This window comes from Chlorocebus sabaeus, chromosome 20 (genome assembly GCF_047675955.1).
Source record: "Chlorocebus sabaeus isolate Y175 chromosome 20, mChlSab1.0.hap1, whole genome shotgun sequence".
Lineage (NCBI taxonomy): Eukaryota > Metazoa > Chordata > Mammalia > Primates > Cercopithecidae > Chlorocebus > Chlorocebus sabaeus.
Window position 1 is genome coordinate 90037862 of NC_132923.1, and position 21101 is coordinate 90058962.

Here is a 21101-nt window from a genome sequence, read left to right on the forward strand (position 1 = left end):
ATCTCAGCCTCAAAAAGTGCTGAGATTACAGGCGTGAGTCATCGTGCCCGGTCCAGCTGTTTCTTGTAAACCTTAATCTTTTTCAATTTCAAGTTTAAATTCTGTGATGGTAAGTGGCCATGATGGAAAAATTAATCATAAACACTCTTGGTTAATTATAAGAGTAGAGAGTGTAAATGATCCACTTATTCATATAACTGATAGTAAAGTAATTGCTAAACTTACTTCAAATGAAATTGTGCTGCTGCTCCTATATGTATGCTTAAGAAGGCATGTTTTGACCTTAAAGTTCATCCTGATCTTAGCATGGAGTATAAAGCTAGCTTGAAACTGATAAAATAAATAATGTCCCCAAGTTTACAATAATTCATGGATATGGCATAGATAAGAGAATTCGTATTTTTAATGTTAAGGTAAGAGATTGAATTGATGCAAAGATAAATATTAATATAGAGGAAGCTATCTATCATAATTCTTTTTATTCTAAAAAGAAGTGTTTTCTTTTTAATAAGCATATATAAGACATAACTTTATGAGGATATTAAAGTTCTTGGGGTATTCTCAATCACTAAATATGTTACAGACCTCATCTACCTGGTTAAGTTTTTCTTTCTTTCTTTCTTTTTCCTTCATCTGCTGTTTTTCAGGTGCCTTTCTCTCTTTCCTTCTTCTTTCTTTCTTTCTTTCTCTTTCTTCTTTCGATCTTCTTTTCTTTCTTTCTTTCTTTCATTTCAATAACAGATTTTGGGGAACAGATGGTGTTTGGTCTGTTTAGTGGTGGTTTCTGAGATTTTGGCACACCCATCACCAAGCAGTGTACACTGTACCCAATGTGTAGTCCTTTATCCCTCACCCTGCTCCTACATTTCCCCGAGTCCCCAGAGTTCATTGTATCGTTCTTATGCCTTTAATCACCATTAAAGAACTTACCCATATAACCAACCACCACCTGTTCCCCAAAAACAATTGAAATAATTTTTAAAATGCACAAAATTAATTTCTCTTCTATACACAAACAGCATTCAAGCTTAGAATGAAACCATGAACTCAATCCTAGAGGGAAGGCGAAGCAAGATTGCTGAATAGAACCCTCCAGTGATCATCTGCCCCATAGGAACACCACATTGAACAACTATTCACACACAAAAGAAAAATTAGGTGAATGATTACAGTACTTCATTTTAACACCATATCACGGAAAGAGGCACTGAAGCAGGTTGGAAAGATTGTCTTGCATTGTCTACATTACCCACCCACCCCCATCCCCTGGTGGTGCTGTGGCACAGAGACAGTCTATGTTCTTGGGAGAAAGAGAGCAAAGCGATTGTGGGACTCTGCCTTGGAACTCAGTTCTGACCTGTCACAGTGGAAGGCAACACAGGGCAGAAGTCAGCTGGCACCCATGGATGGAGCATTTAGATCAGCCCTAGTCAAAGGGGAATCACCCATCTCAATAGTCAGAAAATGAGTTCCAGCTAATCCCATCATCATGGGCTAAAGTCCTCTAGGGCCCTAAAGAAATTTCAAAGGCAGTCTAGGCCACAAACACTGCAATTCCTGGGGAAGTCCTCATGCTGTGCTGAGCTCAGAGCCAGTGGACTTGGAGTGCATGTGACCTAGTGAGACACCAGCTGGGGTGGCCAATGGAGTGTTTGCATCACTCATCCCCCAACTCCAGGCAGTGTAGCTTGCAGATCCAGGAGGAGAGAGAAAAGTAAAGTGGACTTTGTCATGCAATTTGGATATCAGTTCAACCACAGTAAAATAAAGCACCAAGCAGAGTCTTGAAGCCCTCATTCCAGGTCATAGCTCCTGGACAACATTTCTAGACCCACCTTGGGCCAGAAGGGAACCTGCTGCACTGAAGGGAAAGATGCAGTCCTAGTAGGACTAAACACCTGCTGACTAAAAAGCCCTTGGCCTGGAATAAAGAACAGCAGTAGCCAAGAGATAGTCACCACAGGGTACTGTGCTGGCTTCAGGTCTGACCCAGCACAGTCCCAGCAGTGGTGGCCATAGAAGTGTTTGCATCAACCTTTCCCCAACTCCAAGTAGCTCAAAACAGACAGACTCTGTTTGTTTGGGGAAAGTAAGGGAAGAAAACCAGAGATTCTGCCTGGTAATCTAGGGAATTCATCTGGATCTTATGCAAGACCACCAAGGCAGTACCTCTAGAGTCTTCAAGAGCCAAAGCATTACTGAGTTTGGGATGCCCCCTAAAGCAGATATAGCTGCAGTGACCAAAGGCTTAGATGACAACACCCAAGTCCCTTCAAATACCTGGAAAGTGTTCTCAAGAAGGATGGGTAGAAACAAGCCCAGACTGTGGTGACTACAATAAATACCTAACTCTTCAATGCCCAAACACTGATAAAGATCCACAAGCATCAAGACCACCCACAAAAACATGACCTCACCAAACAAACTAAATAAGGCACCAGTGACCAATCCTGGATAGAGATATCTAAACTTTCAGACAGAGAATTCGAAGTAGCTGTTTTTAAAAAGCTCAGTGAAATTGAAGATAACATGAAGAAGGAATTCAGAATCCCATTAGATAACTTTAACAAAGAGATTAAAATAATTTAAAAGAATCAAGCAGAAATTCTGGAGCTAAAAAACTGCAATTGACAGACTGAGGAATGCATCAGAGTCTTTTAACAGTAGAATTGATCAAGCAGAAGAAACGATTAGTGAGCACAGGGTATTTGGAGATACATAGTCAGAGGAGACCAAAAAAAAGAATAAAGCACACCTGCAAGATCTAGAAAATAGCCTCGAATCAGAAAAGCTAAGAGTTCTTGGCCTTAAAAAGAAGGTACAGAGATTGAGGTATAAAGTTTATTCAAAATGATAATGACAAGAGAACTTCCCAAACCTAGAAAATAATATCAATATTCAACTAGAGGAAGGTTGTAGAACACCAAACAGATTGAACACAAATAAGACTGCCCCAAGACATTTAATAATCAAACTCCCAAATGTCAAGGATAAAAAAAAGGATCCAAAAAGCAGCAAGAGAAAAAGATATATATAATATACATTGGAGCTTCAATATATCTGGCATGAGTCTTCTCAGTGGAGACATTACAGGCCAGGAGACAGTGGCATGACATATTCCAAGCCCTAGAGGAAAATACTATTTTATCCTAGAATCTATATCCAGTGAAAATATCATTGATATATGAAGGAGAAATAAAGACTTTCCCAGAAAAACAAAAGCTAAGGGATTTCATCAACACCAGACCTGGCACCAAGAAATGCTAAAGACAGTTCTTCAACTAGAAAGAAAATAAGCTAATAGTTGCTTAATTATTAAATAATTGCTTAAGTGAATAAGCAATAAGAAATCATCTGAAGGTACAAAACTCACTGGTAAAAGTAAGTACACAGAAAAACACTGAATATTATAACACTGTAATTGTAGTGTATAAACTATTCACATCTTGAGTAGAAAGACTAAAAGTGAAACAATAAAAAATAATAACCACAACAATTTTTCAAGATCTGGAACAAGACAAGGATGCCCACTTTTACCACGGTTATCCAATATAGTACTGGAAGTCCTAGATAGAACAATCAGACAAGAGAAAGAAATAAAGGGCATCCAAACTGCAAAGAAAGAAGTCAAATCATCCTTGTTTGCAGATGATATGCACTTACATTTGGAAAAACCTAAAGACTCCACCAAGAAACAATTAGAACTGATGAACAGATTCAGTAAAGTTGTGGAATACAAAATCAACATATGAAGAAAAAAGAGTAGCATTTCTATATGCCAACAGTGAAAATCTGAAAAAGAAATCAAGAATGTAACCCCATTTGCAGCAGTTCCAAATAAAATAAAATGCCTAGGAATTAACTAACAAAGAAGGGAAAAATCTCTACAATGAAACTTATAAAATATGGATACAGGAAAGTGAGGAGAACACAAAAAAATGGAAAGATATTCCATATTCATGGATTGGAAGAATCAATATTGTTAAACTGTTCATACTACCCAAAGCAATCTACAGATGCAGTGCAATCAGTATCAAAATACCAATGATATTCTTCACAGAAATAGAAAAAAAAATCCTAAAATTTATATGAAACCACAGAAAATGCAGAATAGCCAAAGTTATCCTAAGAAAAAAATAATAAAACTGGAGAATCACATTACCTGACTTCAAGTTATACTACAGAGTGATAATTACCAAAGCAGCATGGTTCTAGCACACACACAAAAAAAAGACACAAGCCAATAGAACAGCATAGAGAACCCAGAAATAAATCCCTACTTCTACAGTGAACTCATTTTTTTGACAAAGATGCCAAGAACATACACTGAGGGAAAAGACTGTCTCTTCAATAAATGGTTCTGAGAAAACTGAATATCCATACGCAGAAGAGGGAAACCAGACTCCTATCTTTACCATATATAAAAATCAAATCAAAATTGATTAAAGACTTAAATCTAAGACTTTAAATTATGAAACTACTAAAAACGAACATTGAGGAAGTATGCTAGGACATTGGTTTGAACAAAGATATCTTGAGTAATAGCCCACAAACACAGGCAACCAAAGCAAAAGTGGACAAATAGGATCACATCCAGTTTAAAAGCTTCTCCACAGCAAAGAAAACAATCAACAAAGTGAATAAACAGACCACAGAATGGGAGAAAATATTTGCAACTATCCGTCTGACAAGGGATTAATAACCATAATATATAAGGAGTCCAAACAACTCAATGAGAAAAAAACCTAAATATCCAATTTAAAAATAAGCAAAAGATCTAAATAGATATTTCTCAGAAGAAAACATACAAAAGGCTAACAGGCACATGAAAGGTTGCTCAACATCATTAAACATCAGGCAAATGCAAATCAAAACTATGATGAGGTATCATCTTGCCCTAGTTAAAAATGGCTTTGATCCAAGACAAGCAATAATGAATGCTCGTAAGAATGTGGAGAAAAATGAACCCTCATATACTGTTGGTGGGGATGTAAATTAGCACAACCACTATGAAGAACAGTATGGAGATTCCTCAAAAAACTAAAAATATAGCTGCCATACGATGTAATCCCACTTGTAGGTATATAATTAAAAGAAAGGAAACCAGTGTATCAAAGAGATATCTGCACTCCCATGTTTATTGCAGCACTATTCACACTCACTAAGATTTGGAAATAACGTAAGGGTCCATCAAGAGTTGAATGAATAAAGAAAATGTGGTACATATACACAATGGAGTACTATTCAGCCATGAAATAAATGAGATCCTATGATTTGCAACAACATGAATGGAACTGGAGGACATTATGTTAAGTGAAATAAGTCAGACACAGAAAGACAAACTTTGTATGTTCTTATTCATTTGTGAGAGCCAAAAATTAAAACAATTGAACTCATACAGATAAAGAGTAGAATGATAGTCACCAGAGGCTTGGATGGAAAAGTTGGGGTGGTTAATGGGTACAAAAATATAGTTAGATAGAATGACTAAATCTAGTATTAAAATGCACAACAAGGTGACTAGTATCAACAATAATGTATTGTACATTTTAAAATAACCAAAAGATTATAATTGGAATATTCATAACACAAAGAAATGATAAATGCTTGAGGTGATACCCTGAAGTCATTATTACACATTGTATCAAAATATTTCATGCACCCCATAAATATATATACCTATATTCTACTTATAAAAATCAAAAATCAAAATATAATTTAAAAATAACTCAATCACTCTTAGAATCTCCACAAGAAAAATAAAATTCCTAGGAATATATTTAACCAAGGAAGTGAAAGATCTCTACCAGGAGAACTACAAAACATAGATGAAAGAAATCATGGATGACACAAACAAATGAAAAAACTTTCCATGTTCATGGATAGGAGGAACCAGTATTGTTAAAATAACTATACTGCCCAAAGCAATCTACAGATTCATCATGATTCCTATCAGATTACCAAGTCATTTTTCACAGAATTAGAAAAAAAATTTTCAAATTCATATGGAATGAAAAAGAGCCTGAATAGCCAAAGCAATTCTAAGCAAAAAGAACAAAGCCAGAGACAATATATTACCCAACTTCAAACTATACTACAAGGCTATAATAACAAAAACAGCATGGTACTGGAACAAAAATAGATGTATAGGTCACTGGAACAGAATAGAGAACCCAGGAATAAAGCCACACACCTATAGCCAACCAATTTTTCACAAAGTCAACAAAAATAAACAATGGGGAAAGGACACCCTATTCAATGAATGGTGTGAAGAAAACTGCCTATCCATATGCAGAATAATTAAAATGGAATCCTACCTCTTACCATAGGAAAAAAATAACTCAAAATGGATAAAAGACTTACATGTAAAGGCCTGAAACTACAAAAGTTCTAGGAAAAAACCTAGGAGAACTCTTCTGGCCTAGGCAAAGAATGTATTACTAAACTCAAAAGCAAATGCAACCAAAACAAAATTAGACAAATGGGACTTAATTAAACTACAGACCTTCTGCACAGCAAAAAGAAGCAATCAACAGAGTAAACAGACAACCTACAGAATAGGAGAAAATATTTGCAAACTATGCATGCAGAAAAGGACTGATATCTAGAATCTTTAAGGAATTTAAATAACACACACACACAGTCTCATTAAAAGGTGGGTGAAGGATATAAACAGACATTTCTCAAAAGAAGATGTACATGCAGACAACAAATGTGTGAAAAAATGTGTAACATCAATAATCATCAAAGAAATGCAAATTAAAAACACAATGAGATGTCATCTCACACCAGCCAGAATGGCTATTACCAAAAAGTCAAAAAATAACAGATGTTAGTGAGAATGCAGAGAAAAGGGAGTGCTTATCCACCATTTGTGGGAATGTAAGTTAGTTCAACTCCTAGGGAAAACAGTATGGACATTTCTCAAATAACTAAATATAGAACTGCCATTTGACCCTGCAATCTCACTTCTGGGTATCTACCCAAAGCAAAAGACACCTGCCCTCATATGCCCATCACAACACTATTCGTAATAGGAAAGTCAGAGAATCAACCTAAGTGTCCATCAGTGGTGGACTGGATAAAGAAAATGTGGTAGATATACACCACGGGATAATATACAGTCATAAAAGAAGAAAGAAATCATGTCCCTCACAGCAAAGTGAGTGCAGCTGGAAGCCACTCTCCTAACAGAAATAACTCAGAAAATCAAATACCACATGTTCTCACTTGTAAGTGGGAGTTAAAAATGAGTATACGTGGAGAAAGATAGAAGCAATAGACAATGGGGACTACAAAAGGAGGGAGGGAAGAAGAAGGGAAATGACTCGAAAAACTGTTGGGTACTATGCTCATTACTTGGGTAATGGGTTCACTAGAAGACCAAACGTCATCATCACACAATAAATCCATGTAACAAACATATATATGTACCCCATGAATCTACAATTAAAAAAAAATCATTCAAATGAGCTATGCAGAAAAAATTCATTTATAAATAATTCACTTTAAACTTTAAAAAAACGCTTCTGCATAGGCTTTTCAATTATTGTAAAGGTGCTAAAGTAAACAAAATGTAAAATTCCATAAGAATCAAAATAAAATATATCAAGACCCAGAAATCAATCTCCTAGGGTGGTATACCCGCAGGAGTAACTGCTGCAGGCTGCCACCATGGGGATCCACTGCCCCCACCTCTGCCTTTGTTTTGGCTCAACATTGACCCGAGAAACATCCAGCAACAAAAATAACAACTGCCTTTTTAAATGTTGCACACAAATGTAAACTGAGTCTTCTCATGATAGTGATCTAACCAGACCTAAGTCTGATTCATTTCTACTCTCACTCATTGATCCAATCAGTAGGTATTTCTTGAGCATCCTGAACAGGCACGGTCATCTGCTTCATGCCATAGGAAACAAAAGGACATAGACACTGAGTTACCATCTCCAGGAGCCGTTGGTGGTGGTGTCTGATACCAAATGAATGGGAAAGACATTTACTTGTTAATAAATCTTTAAAATGCCAAACATACTTCTCTAAGACTTAAGCTCATACTCTACATACAGCTCTAGATTGTTTTTATCACCTTGTTATATGCTTTACTCATCTCATTAAACATCCTCCACAACCGACATTTTCAATAACTTTGCTACACCCAGCCACATAGTTTGCACTTCATTTTCTCACAGGAGCTGCCCTGAATAGTGAGGCTTGCATTTACACCAACATGTGGAGTTGGTAATCTGACACATCATCTTGCTGTTTGGAAACACTGGATAAAAATATAGCAAATGTGAAATGCTCCCAGGGAAGTTTAGGGGTGGCCATCTAGACTAAAGGCTCAACCTAATCATTGCCTCTTTTACATAAAGGGCAAAGTCTCTGGAGCCTGACTGCCTGGCTTAGAATCCTGGCTGCACCTCTTACCAACTGGGCAAACCTGGAGAAGCACCTACCCTCTTTGTGCCATAGACATCGCAAGTACAATATGAGATGTTTTTCAAAACTATTTTATATGGTTGGTGTGATAGAAAGCATGTAAAGTTCTTTGTTCAGTGCCTAGAACATAGTAAGTGCTCACTAAATGTTAGCTATTACCACAACATGACTCATGTTGTCCTGTTTTAGTCTATGAATTCTGAACACGAAATTTGACCTTAGAGGAGATGAACTATGAAAAAAGTGAGGGTAAGAAATGTGAACATGACCATGTGCCACGCTTTGTTCTTTTAGCATGATCCCCATGATGTTCTTGGTGCAAGTCCCTCTACCAAGAACTCTCCACCTGGTGAACTCCTATTTCTCCCTCAAGACGCCAGCCTTCCTTTATCGTTTTCTCCTTTCTCCTTCTGCATGACCATTTCATCTCTCTTGTAAAGCCTTGTAATTTTTTACTGAACTAATTTTATTTTCTGTTTTATCCACTAAATTATGGGCTAAATAAACATTTTCTGTTTAGGCACATTTCTGCTTTGATCTGCTGCTCTTTCTTACCTCTGCCAAAATAAAGGTGTGTTTGATGAAATATTTCCTGAACAAAAGAATGACTTAAATACTAATAAGTCCTAAGAGTTATTGAGGATAACGTTTACGATCCCACCTTATGACGTAAGAAACTGAGGTTCAGAGACTGTAAGTTGCTGGCTACATATGTAATGAGCCTGAGGCTTGCACTGCCTGAGTCCAAGACCAGTGCTCCATCCACCAGCACCATGATCCTGGGCCATGACTGAAAAAAAGGATGGGGACAAGCCCTGGGGAACATTTCAGAGGCCACAGGCATTGGCATGAGTGGAGTCCAACAGAGGAGTCCATCCCACCTTCAACTTGCAATGGCTGTTTTACTCTTAACACAAGGTTCTGCCTCTCTATAATCAGTTTATCAAAACAGAACTTGGGATAATAATAAAACCAACTACATCTACTAAACATTTGGTAGACTAGACTGTGAAATCCTTGAGGTCAGGGATCATGTCTGTTCTTCTTACACCTGCGCCCACCTACCTAAAATACTGCTTGACACACAGCAGGTGCACATTAGACATTTGTGAGTTACAAGGACAGGGGAACATGGGTGTGTACGTGGCCATTACCACCCAGCTGATGAAGCTTTCCTCTCAGTGTTTCCCCAGGCAGATCCTTCACAGTCCATCAACTCTGGACACTGAGGTCCAAGCCCTGACTTCCCCTTTAACCCTGTCTACAGGTGGGTGGGACAAGCCTCCCAGGATATGGGCAGAGGTGGGCAGGAGCAGTAAGGAGCAGACAGGGACACTCAGAGATCCAGCAGATGCTACACCATGAGTTTCTCTGTGCTGAGCCCCAGCAGACTCCTGGGTGGCATCTCCGGGCTCCTCCAAGCAGCCTCCCTGCTCATCCTGTTTCTGCTGCTGCTCAAAGCAGCCCGGCTCTACCTGCAAAGGCAGCGACTGCTCAAAGGCCTCCAGCAGTTCCCGTCTCCTCCGTCCCACTGGCTCTATGGGCAAAACCAGGAGGTAAGAAGGAGCTGACAGGAGAGTGGGAGGGCAGGGAGGGTGTGGGGTCTGAGGCCTGTTCAACAACTCCATGAGGGAAAAGCTCCATAGTGTCCTGAGCATGTAGCCTTCAAGGAACACCCAGCTCATCTACCCAGTCTCGGCTCATGCCAGCCAAGGGGAGCTCACTACTACCCAAAAAGCCTGTCTTGCTCCTCAGCCATGACACCCTTGCCCTCCTTATGCAGATCTGAAGTTTGCCCTGGCAGCCCTGCCCACAGAGGCCAATGCCTGGTCAGTCCTGGGTCTCTCCCTCTCCAAGTTAAGCACCCCCAGTAGCCTCACCTGTTCTCAAAAAATAAGGCTTCGAGAGGCTTTCTGCCCACTCAGTGCCATCCTTTCTGCCTGGCCCTGAGCTTGCCTCAGCATAGACACCCATCTAATGGAATCCTGCCCTGTGGGGTTATGATCTGTGGAGACCATAGACAGGAATCTTGGAAGGTATCAGGCCACAGGAAAAGAGCTCACTCTGCTTGGATGAGTAGCTAAGGTCAGGTGTAGGGGATAAACCAGGTTGCTTTGTCTGAGACTGAGGGAATTTCTAGAGCAGGTGATTTGGGTAATGGAACCCTGACAGTCATGGGCTCACATAAGGAGGACAGCCTGCACCTCCAGGTGAAAGTGTCTTAGTTGCACTATTGAACAGTGTGGGTTTACCTCCTGGCTCTCCTCCCACACACCTGGACTCTGAGCTCCTTAAGCTGAGCATGTCATCCCCTGCCTGTGCCCCGGCACAAGCCTGGCACAGTGGGATAGTTGGCCCAGGTGCATGGAGAGACAGAAGAAAGTAGGAAAGAAGCACTAGGGCTGGTAGGAACAGGGTCCACATCCCACTCAGCACTGCCAACACTGGGGAGGAGGCACAGAGCAAGGTAAGGGGCCTCATGGAGAGGGGCTCACCAAGGACTTGTGGATTGAACACAGTTAAGAGGAGATGGGAGTTTCAGGAGCTGATGTTTCTGACATCCTCTGAGGCACACATACAGTTTATTCGATAAAGGGATAGGATCTGGCTCAGGTCAAGTCCTGCAGAGACAGCCACAGACTGGATCACTGCGCAGAACATCAGAAACAGTTTCAACCCTTCACGTCTGCTGATAGGTCCAAAATGATCTCTCTGCAGTCGACCAGCCCTTCACTCCACTCCAAAGAGGAGAAGTAAACAAAAGTTTTCATTAATGTGTCTTTCCCTTTGTGACAGTTCCAGAAGGGCCAGGAACTACAACAGATTCTGAAATGGGTGGAAAGATTCCCGGGAACCTGTCCACACTGGCTATGTGGGAACAGAGCCTGACTCCTCCTCTAGGACCCTGACTACATGAAGGTGATTCTGGGGAGATCAGGTGAGAGTGAAACCCCACCCCAGGTGCAGCAGCTCTTCCCTCTTCGGTACATGCCCCTGGGTCTGTAAAATTTCAGAAGAAAGTGGCAGTTCAGCCATCAGCCCTACACATTCTACTAACCATTCTCTTGGGTGCAACACAGCAAGCACATGGTCGGCAATATTTACTTAATACTGGATGTTTAAAACAGCTGTGTGGGGCTGAATCTTGTTATTTTCTTTTTCTTTTCTTTTTAATCAAATTGAGGCAACCCATAATGTAAATTGCACCAGATTTCTAAAACAAATTTTATGTCTACACTGACTGGGATTTGGAACCTCTTATTGCTGCCTATTCTGGGTTATGGGAAGGCTAAGCCAGCAGCAATGGAGAAAAAACCCAAGGCACTGTCCTACTCCCTCACATAGAGGATATTACTTATGTTCCTGGGCAACTCACCTTTCTAGTACTGTGGGTGTTCTACTGCTGCCTTCCTGATCCCACACTGTCACCTTCATGACAGACATGGAAAGGGTCAGGAAAGTGGTAGGTGACATGGGTCAAATTGAGACTGACAGATATCAAGAACCAATGGCAGCCCATGGTCTGAACCACAATTTCCTCTGGGGCTACTTTGGTTGACAGCTCTGTTTCCTATTAAACCGTTTCTTACCTTTCAGACCCAAGGGTTCATGATTTCTGCAGATATGTGGCTCCCTGGATTGGTACGTACATCTGAACTAGGACTGCAGTCCACTCCCCAGTTAGGTTTGCCAAAAGCTATCTGTTTGGCTCACAGAGAACAACAGGTGAGGGGCCACCACTGTCATGACCACTACTTAAATCAAGCTTCATACCCTCCTAACAAGACCCTCACTCCTTCCTAATGCTGCTGTGAGCCCTCCTGAGGCTCGGCTTCTTCCACTTCACTTCTCAGTTCTCTCCAGACATCCTTGGCCTCACATTTATTTTATGTCTGCCCCACAACACTTTTCAACCGTTATTTAGATAAAATAAAATGAATATTGACTATCATAATTACAGGGAAATACCAGCCCAATAATCTAATTCCCATGCCTGAATGCGCCCACCTTTCCTGCCTTTGGCCATGATGTGCCATCTTCTGGTTTTCTCCCCCAAGGAGCCACCTTATGTACCTCCCAAACTGTCCCCAGTTTTCCCACTGATCCCATCACACACACACACACACACACACACACACACACACACACACACATATACACACACCCGTCTCTGGCAGACATGGTTTCAGCACCGGCAGATGCTGACCCCAGCCTTCCACTATGACACCCTGAAGCCTTACTTGGGGCTCATGGCAGACTCCATGCAAGTGATGGCGTAAGTCCATGTCTTTCTCCTCTCCACACACAGTACAGCACACACTCTCACCAATTTCACTCTCAATCCTATGTCCCACAGACAGCCATAGACACAGCCCCATGCAATAACACTCTCAGGTGTTTACTCTGATAGTAGAGTTCCACAAGTGGATAGCAGAGCACCCAGGCATCCAGTCGGATCCACACTTTGCTCAACATCACAGGAAATGAGAGTCATGATGTGTAAAAGGCCCCTCTCTTCCCACTTTGAAACCTTCAGCACAGTGGACTGGAGGAGTGGTCAATCCCCTGAACACCAGGACGCCCTGCTCTTGGCTGGTCTGTGCAATGGCAGCTTCACTGGCGGGGTAGACAGGCTAGGATGTCACCCAACCAGGCTCTGGCCTGGGGCTCAGGGCTTCCACATGGATTTGAGCCACCCATGGAGTGAAATGGACACCAGGTCTACATTCTCAGAGCCAGATCTGTCTTCCCCTCCCCTCCCCTCCCATCAGGACTGATTTATCACCCAATTGTGCCCCAGCAAATGTTTATTGAATTAAAAGCATTTGAAGTCCTGGTTGTCCCTCCATTAGAAGCCCATACTGGTCCCTTGCCTGACACATATTTTCCTAAATTAATATTCAACCAGTTCCTCAGGTCAGCTCAGCTGCTAGAAAACACAAGTATGAAGAGTACTCCAAGGCTGTATCCCATACAGAAAAAAAAAATCTCATCAAACCAAAGGTCATAACCAATTCCCAAAATTCAAAATGTAAATCAGATTTTATCGGAACATATATTTAATTTTGTAGTAAACATTTCTGGGGGAAATATATCATTTTATAAGCATTTGCGTCACTATTCTAATTTGCTATAATGTATCTGCTCTCTAAAGTGAGGAATCCCAACCACAATATCTGGAGATAAAGGGAAAGGCTGAGCCTTATTACTAAAAGACTTCTGGGGGATTAAGAGGGTCCATGCCACCTCCCACCACAGGACAAATGGGAGGAGCTGGTCGGCCAGGATTCTCCTCTGGAGGTCTCTGAGAACATCTCCTTGATGACCCTGGACATCATCATGAAGTGTGCCTTCAGCCACCAGGGCAGCGTCCAGCTGGACAGGTCAGTGATAACCCTCCAGCTGTAGGGTCCTTCTTCTGATTAACTTCATAGACATACCTGAGCGGCAGCTGGAGCAGCTTGGAGGCTCATATCCTCACAAAGTGAGATGCAGATGCTGACCAAGCTCCAATTCCAGACTAGAACATATGATGACTCAGGCACAGATCCCTGATTTCCAGCACAGGTGGACCTTGGCTGTTCACACAAATCTTATAAAGGCCCAACGGTCACAGGGCTGTGAGACAGAAGATACAGGTGCTTCAGCGTTGCCTGTCCCCATTGTTTCAGGCTATCTCCATCCACACTCCACTTTGTCTTCACAGCAGGGTCCCCCTCCCCTCTGGATTCTTCTGGATCCCCTCTCTTGGGAATTCCCAGTCCTACATCCAGGTAATAGGGGACCTGAACAACCTGATTTTTTCCCACCTGAGGAATCCCTTTCATCATAATGACACCTTCTACAGCCTGACTGCTGTCAGTGATGGCTGCTGGAACCACAATGCCTGCCAGCTCACCCATCAACACACAGGTTCCGTCTCCTCCTCTTCTCCCACCTTTACCAGGCACAGCTAAAGGTGCTGGCCCTGACCCCTCAGGTAGAGCCAAACCCCGTAGTGCCTCTGCAGGAGATAGGACTCACACATAGGAGACTTCCTTGGTGCAGTAATCATAGGGGCCTGGTGTTGTGCAGGAGTTGACATGGAGATGGCTGAATGACACCCTATCCCATCACCACTTAAGCAGAGGCTCCATGGGCTACACCAGTGTGGGACGGCCTGCCCTGCCTTGCATGGCACTAAAGCCTCCACCCATGACCACACACCAACACCTACATTCATGCTGAGGTCTAGCAGGCACCTAGATGGGAGCAGATGAACAGCTCAGCCTCACTGATGCTCTCAGCTCTGCCTGTTAACCAGTATTTTGGGTCAGACCGAGTGATCCAGCTGAGGAAGGCTCACCTGCAGGAGGAGGGAGAGTTGGAGAAGGTCAGGAGGAAGAGGCACTTGGATTTCCTGGACATCCTCCTCTTGGCCAAAATGAGTGTAGGAGAGGCCAGAGGCTTTTCCAAGAAGCATAGAGCAAGAGACCAACCCTGCACTCTCACCTCAGCCTCCCCAGATGGAGAATGGGAGCAGCTTGTCAAACAAGGACCTCTGTGCTGAGGTGGACGCATTCATGTTTGAGGGCCACAACACCACAGCCAGTGGCATCTCTTGGATCCTCTATGCTCTGGCTACACACACCAAGCATCAGCAGAGGTGCCGGGAGGAGATCCAGGGCCTACTTGGGGATGGAGCCTCCATCACCTGGTGAGTGAGGAATCAAGAGATAGGGAGCCCTGCCCTCTTTGTAGGGAGAAGCCCCTGGTCTGCCCCGGCCCTGCCCCTCTTCAGTATGGACTTTATTTCAGGGACCACCTGGACCAGATGCCCTACACCACCATGTGTATCAAGGAAACACTGAAACTCTACCCACCAGTACCAGGCACTGGCAGAGAGCTCAGCACTCCCATCACCTTCCCTGATGGGTGCTCTTGCCCAGAGGTATGAACTTCCCCCGCCCACTCACCTAAGCTCTCCACAGGGACACGTGGAGGGTCAGAAATGCACCTGTGCTTTAGCAGTTCTGAATATCTCTGGGATTCCCTTTGCTTGTCAAAATGTTATATACTTTGTCTTTAGAAAGAAGAATTTGAATGTCTGGCCCAGAGTTTGAACACACCAAAAGTTCAATAACTAAATGTTAGCCTTGAAAACAAAACAAAACAAAAATACTTCAAATTCTATTCCCTGAGAAGTAGAGAGCTGGAGAGAGTATCAGACAGGGGCAGGGGGCATGTGATCCTTTCCTGATGGGGTCAACACAAAGGAGGGAGATTAGGAATCCGTGTCATGAGTCAGCTGTTGGCCAGTTTCTGAGGAGCCCTCAGGTTGATGGCAGAGAGCAGCTGATGACCAGATCTAAGACTCCTGAGGTGATCAGAGGCACCCAGGCTCAACCTCCACCAGGTCATGTCCTAGTCCCACTATATCCTAGCTCGGTTACCATGGGCAAGACAACCAGCATCTCTGGGATTCATATCTCATCTGAAATTTGGGAATAAAAGAATGTCTTCCTCAGAGGTTTGTTCTAAGTATTGAGTGAGTTCATGTATATTCCCCAACAGTTAATAAACAGCATCTGATAAATGTGAATTGTCACTCAACTTACTCGAAGCAGTAATACACTGATGCTTTCTTGCTTCTCATCCCTAGATTCGTGGTTTTCTGCCCATCATCTGACCACACATGCTTAGCCAAGCCCAACCCACATGCATAGTGTCAGGATCACCCCTCTCAAAGTGATGACTTGAGGAAACCATTCTCCCCAGCTGGCTAAGGGACCAGGCCACCCATGGGTACAATCACTCTTCTCTTTACTTCCTATGCACCCCACAGGTATCACAGTCATGCTTTCCATTGATGGCCTTTACCACAACCCAAAGGTATGGCCAAACCCAGAGGTAAGAGGGCACTGTGAGGAGGGGATGGGATGATCTTGCAGACCCAGCACCTTCTTCTGCTCCCAACTCTGGGCATCCTGTCCCCTCCTGGGTAGGAAGCAGGGGCTGGACCCCTTCCTGTCCTGGCCCCGATGCTCTCTCTGCGGTTGTTTGACCCTTCCCACTTTGCACTGGGTTCTGCTCGACACAGCCACGCTTTCCTGCCCTTCTCAGGAGGATCAAGGTGAGGCATCAATTTGTGACAGTGGGGGTGGGAAGATAGGGGGAGTCTCCGGGCTCACAGCCAACATTTGTGACCCCAGTGTTCATATGCAGCATCTTCATTTATGTCTTTGTATATTGGTTGTTTGTGGACAGGAAACCTCGTGTCGGTGTCTCTGTGCACAAAAGCAAGTTGGTATTTCAGGCACACCATGAAGACACTGATCCCTCTGCTCTTTCCCAATGTCCAGTCAAAATCCACTGTCAGTGGGTGTTCCAAACATGAGTGTATTCAGGTGTCCTCCTCACGTTAGGAGTATGACTCTTCAGAATTAGGTATTCTTCAGTACATTGAACTTCAGATGTGTGCTTCTCTCAATCATCAGGAATTTTACAGAGTCAGTTTGTCTCTCCCCATTCATTCTCAATGCAGCACACTGCCTTTTCTACTTAACTCAATAGTCAGCCATGTTGAATAATTCAAAGCTTTGCATATATTTAGAATTCACACGGCTTACTGGTCCTACCTTTCAAGCCGTAGAAGTGAAAGGTAGTAGTAAGCCTTTATAGAAAGTTTTACATCAATGTGTGTTATCTCCCACATTTTCCTGTCTTGCCCAATTAAATTTTTGCTGCAGTATAATGTTCACGTATTAACATCTACTTTCCAAGTTGCCAAAATTCTTTATGTGCAGTGGGATCTCTATACCATGGTCCCACAGTCGACATAGCACAATGTTGGCAAAAAACATACAAATGTGAACAATAGACTGCCTTGGAAAGGAAAGCTCAATATTTATTGTGTGACCCAGCATTTGAAGGTTCCCAGTCTGTAAAATATGAAACACACCTGAAATAGCTGTTGAGCTGGACAGGTACACTCCAAAATGGCTGCTGTGGAAATCTGAAAAGCTGCAGGAAATGTCCTGTGAAATACAAATGCCGAAAGTGGTATAAATAGTAGTAGAAACAAGCTTTTTCTGAAGGAATAGTTCTGTGAATTCTTCAAATAGTGAATAAACTTTCATGCAACAGGCTTTAAGCAAATGTTTCTTCCAGATACACCTTCTCCAGCACTGCTTCATCCCAGAATGAGAACTTCTTCCTAAACACTGGCTGCCAGGCATGTTGCCGCCACTAGAGGATAGGAGAGCATCCCTAAGCTCCATTTCTAGCTCAAAACGAATATTTACTCTCAGTGAATTCCATTCTGTTTTGTTCATTTTAAAAACTTAATTAACTTCATGCAAATATAAAAGTATTTATTAAGCCTACCTCTGTGGGTCAAGTCCTGTGCAAGGTGATGAGAAACAGAGGTAAATGGTACTGTCCCTGCCTTGAAGACTTCACAGTCAAGGATGAAAATGTGTTGCACAGAAACACATTCTATGCTCCAGATACTTCGCTCCTCATTCATCCTTTCACTCACTTATTCACTCACTGAGCAGCTCTGTTTCTGGCACTATCCTAGGCACTGCTCTGTGACTGTCTGTGGATAAATCACAAATGCTGCGTGGGGGCCGAGGAAGGGAGGGAGACAGCCGGCAGGGCGTGAGAGGCACCTGGGCTCTGGCCTTAGCCTTGAGGATGTGGCAGACAGAGGTGAGGGGAGGATGTTCTCCGCCGTCACCACATGAACAGGGCTAGGACGTGGGCTGGACAAGTAAAATGTGGGTGAGGCATCAGCCCACGGAGGGCTTGGCTGCCTGCTGGGACACTGAGATACTGTCTTCCCTGATGAAGAGTGTGGGAAGGTCTAAGCTGGACTGTGGCTTCAGTGTGGAGGGAGGGCAAGCAGAGACCCAGAAAGGCCAAGTGAGAAGACTGAGGGATGGCAAGGAACGACATTTCTGGAATACAATTAGAAGACTACAGGTTCCAGTGGATAGAGGGGTGAGGGGGACACAGAAGATTTGTGGTTCCTCTAAAAGATAAAAACACAATTACCATAGGATCCAGCAATTCCACTCCTGTGTCTATAAACAAAGGACTTGAAAGAAATGACTTGAATAGATACTTCTAAGCCAGTGTTCATGGCAGCATTATTAGCAATAGTTATTAGGCAGAAAGATACCAAGTGTCCCTCAACAGATGAATGGGTACACAAAATGTGGTATATACATACAATGGAATATTATTCAATCATAAAAAGGAATGAATTTCTGATACATGCTACAGCAGGAATGATCATTATAACAGTGTGCTGAGTGAAATTAGCCAGACATAAAAGGAAATATATTGTATTATTCCACTTACAGATAGTAGAATATGCAAACATAAAGACAGAAAGTAGATTAGAGATTACTAGGTACTGAGGGCAGGCAGAGTAATTCCTTAAAGGTTACAGAGTTCCTCTTAGCGTGATGAAAAGGTTTTGAACATAGGTAGTGATGATGGTTGTAAAACATTGTGAATGTAATTAATGCCATGGAACTGTACAATTAAAATTTGTTAAAGTGTCCTATTTTATGTTCTGTATGTTTCGCTAATTTTAAAAGTTAATATACACCGATTGGGGGAAAAAATGGCTAACAGGAGGCAGGACTAACTTGCAGCTCCCACTCAGACAGACAGAGTAACCTATGGAGACTCACATCATGAATTTTTGCTCCAATAACTAGTGCAGGATACACCTGGAAATCCGACAGAATCCCCAGACCCTTCAAAGGAAGCAGATTGCTGTTGCAAGACCCTAGGAAACAGTCAAAAACCTGTGAGTGTCTAAAGTGTGAAAGGGGACTCCTCTGCCCCTGAACACATAAAAACTGAAAGTCCAGATCGAGGGAGTAGGATTTGACTTTACCTGGAGCTGGGATGAATTTAGAGAGCCAAGTGAAATACAGCGGTAGAAGCAGCAGTGGGCACTCTCTGTCCCCAAGGAAGCCATTTCTGACTTTGTCTCATAGGGGTCCCTGGGGAGGGCAGCCAGAGGAACTGGGAAAAGACCACACAAAGAAGGAAATTTCCAGCTGAACTTCGTAATAAATTTGACTGAACATGAAGTTTCCTGGACAGAACTGGGGGAGGGGACAAATCGGGAGTACAGACACAGCACAGAAGCCACAGCAGATGAGGAAGCGTGAAACCTGAAAGCCCTGCTTGCTTTCTCAGCCAGGAGGCTGGTAACCTGGGGCAACTTCTCAGCCCTGCTCACCCACTGCCTGGAAATAAACTCAGTGCTGTTGGTGAAGCATAATGGAATGAGACAAGCTTTTTGGGCTGCATGGGAGCTAGGTGAGGCCTGTAATTATGGCTTTCCCTCCTTCCCTGGTAACCTGCATGACACAGCAGAGGCAGCCATCATCCCCCTGGAAACATAATTCTATTGGCCTGAGAACCACACTCCCATCCCCCACAGCTGCTGCAGCAAGCTTCACCCAAGGAGAGTCTGAGCTCCGACATGCCTAACCCTGCACCCACCTGGTAAGTTTTTATCTACTAAACTTTGTAGCCAAAGACAAAAGATATAATCTCTTGGGTGCTCTTTGGCCCCTCCCACCACCTGATCTTCCCTATACTACCACAGATGATGCTCTCTTTAAAGCGCCACCTCCTGGCTGAAGGCCAACCAACACAAAACAAGCACAATAAACAAAACTGCAACCCAGGACTCTCACAGAGTGAGAGAGGAAGCACGAAAGACTGAGGAAGCCAGGCTCCTTTCAAACCCCACATTCTCAGGAACTAATCCCTTCCAGTTAGAGCAAAAACTCATATGCCTCTGCAGGGGGACATTAATCTATTCATGAGAGATCCACCCCCATGACCCAAACACTGCCCACGAGGCCCAGACTTCCAACACTGCCACATTGAGAATCAAGTTAGCAACTAGAGTCTGAGCAGTGACACACCACATCCCAACCAGCAGGGCTGTTGTGAGCTGAGCAGGAAAGCCTCATAGGCCTGGTCTGGCATGAGCGCCTCAAGGACCCAGCCTCTCATACCTGCAATGAGACACGAAAAGGGAGCCCAGCCTGGCCACATCACCAGGCACCTGTCAGTCTCCCTCACACATGAGGTCTGCAGGCTCTTCAGGAAGCTCACGGAGTAGACAGCTGTCCTGTAAGGTCTGGGAGGAGCCACAGTAGACAAATGAGTCTGGCCAGTGGAGAGGATGTTGGACCCCAAGCACTTCCTCCCCCACACCACAGTCTTGTGGTGGTTTCCTGCCTCTAGCTGGCCACCCTGAGTGAACAGGGACATCCTCAACCCTTTCCACACTTGGTGACTGCCTGGGGGCTGTTTCAACACCCAGTCCCCTACTTCTCACAGCTTCACTGGACTGGTGTCCCTGCTGTGCCAGCTTCTCTCCATCTAGACCTGCTTCTCTTGCTGGATCTGAGCACAGCTGTCCCTCATTTTTAGCCCAGGTCCCTGAATGCCATAGACAGACCTTCTTTTTACTAAGATGTGACATCTTTTTCTGCTTCTCTGACAGGGCTTCTCCCGAAATTGGTGGCTGTAGGCAGAGCCTCCCTCCCTGTCCCCTGACCTCCCAAATCACTGGGCTACTTTAGCCCTGCTCTGAGAGGAGGCAGGAAAGAGCAGCCTGGACAGTCAGTGCTTGA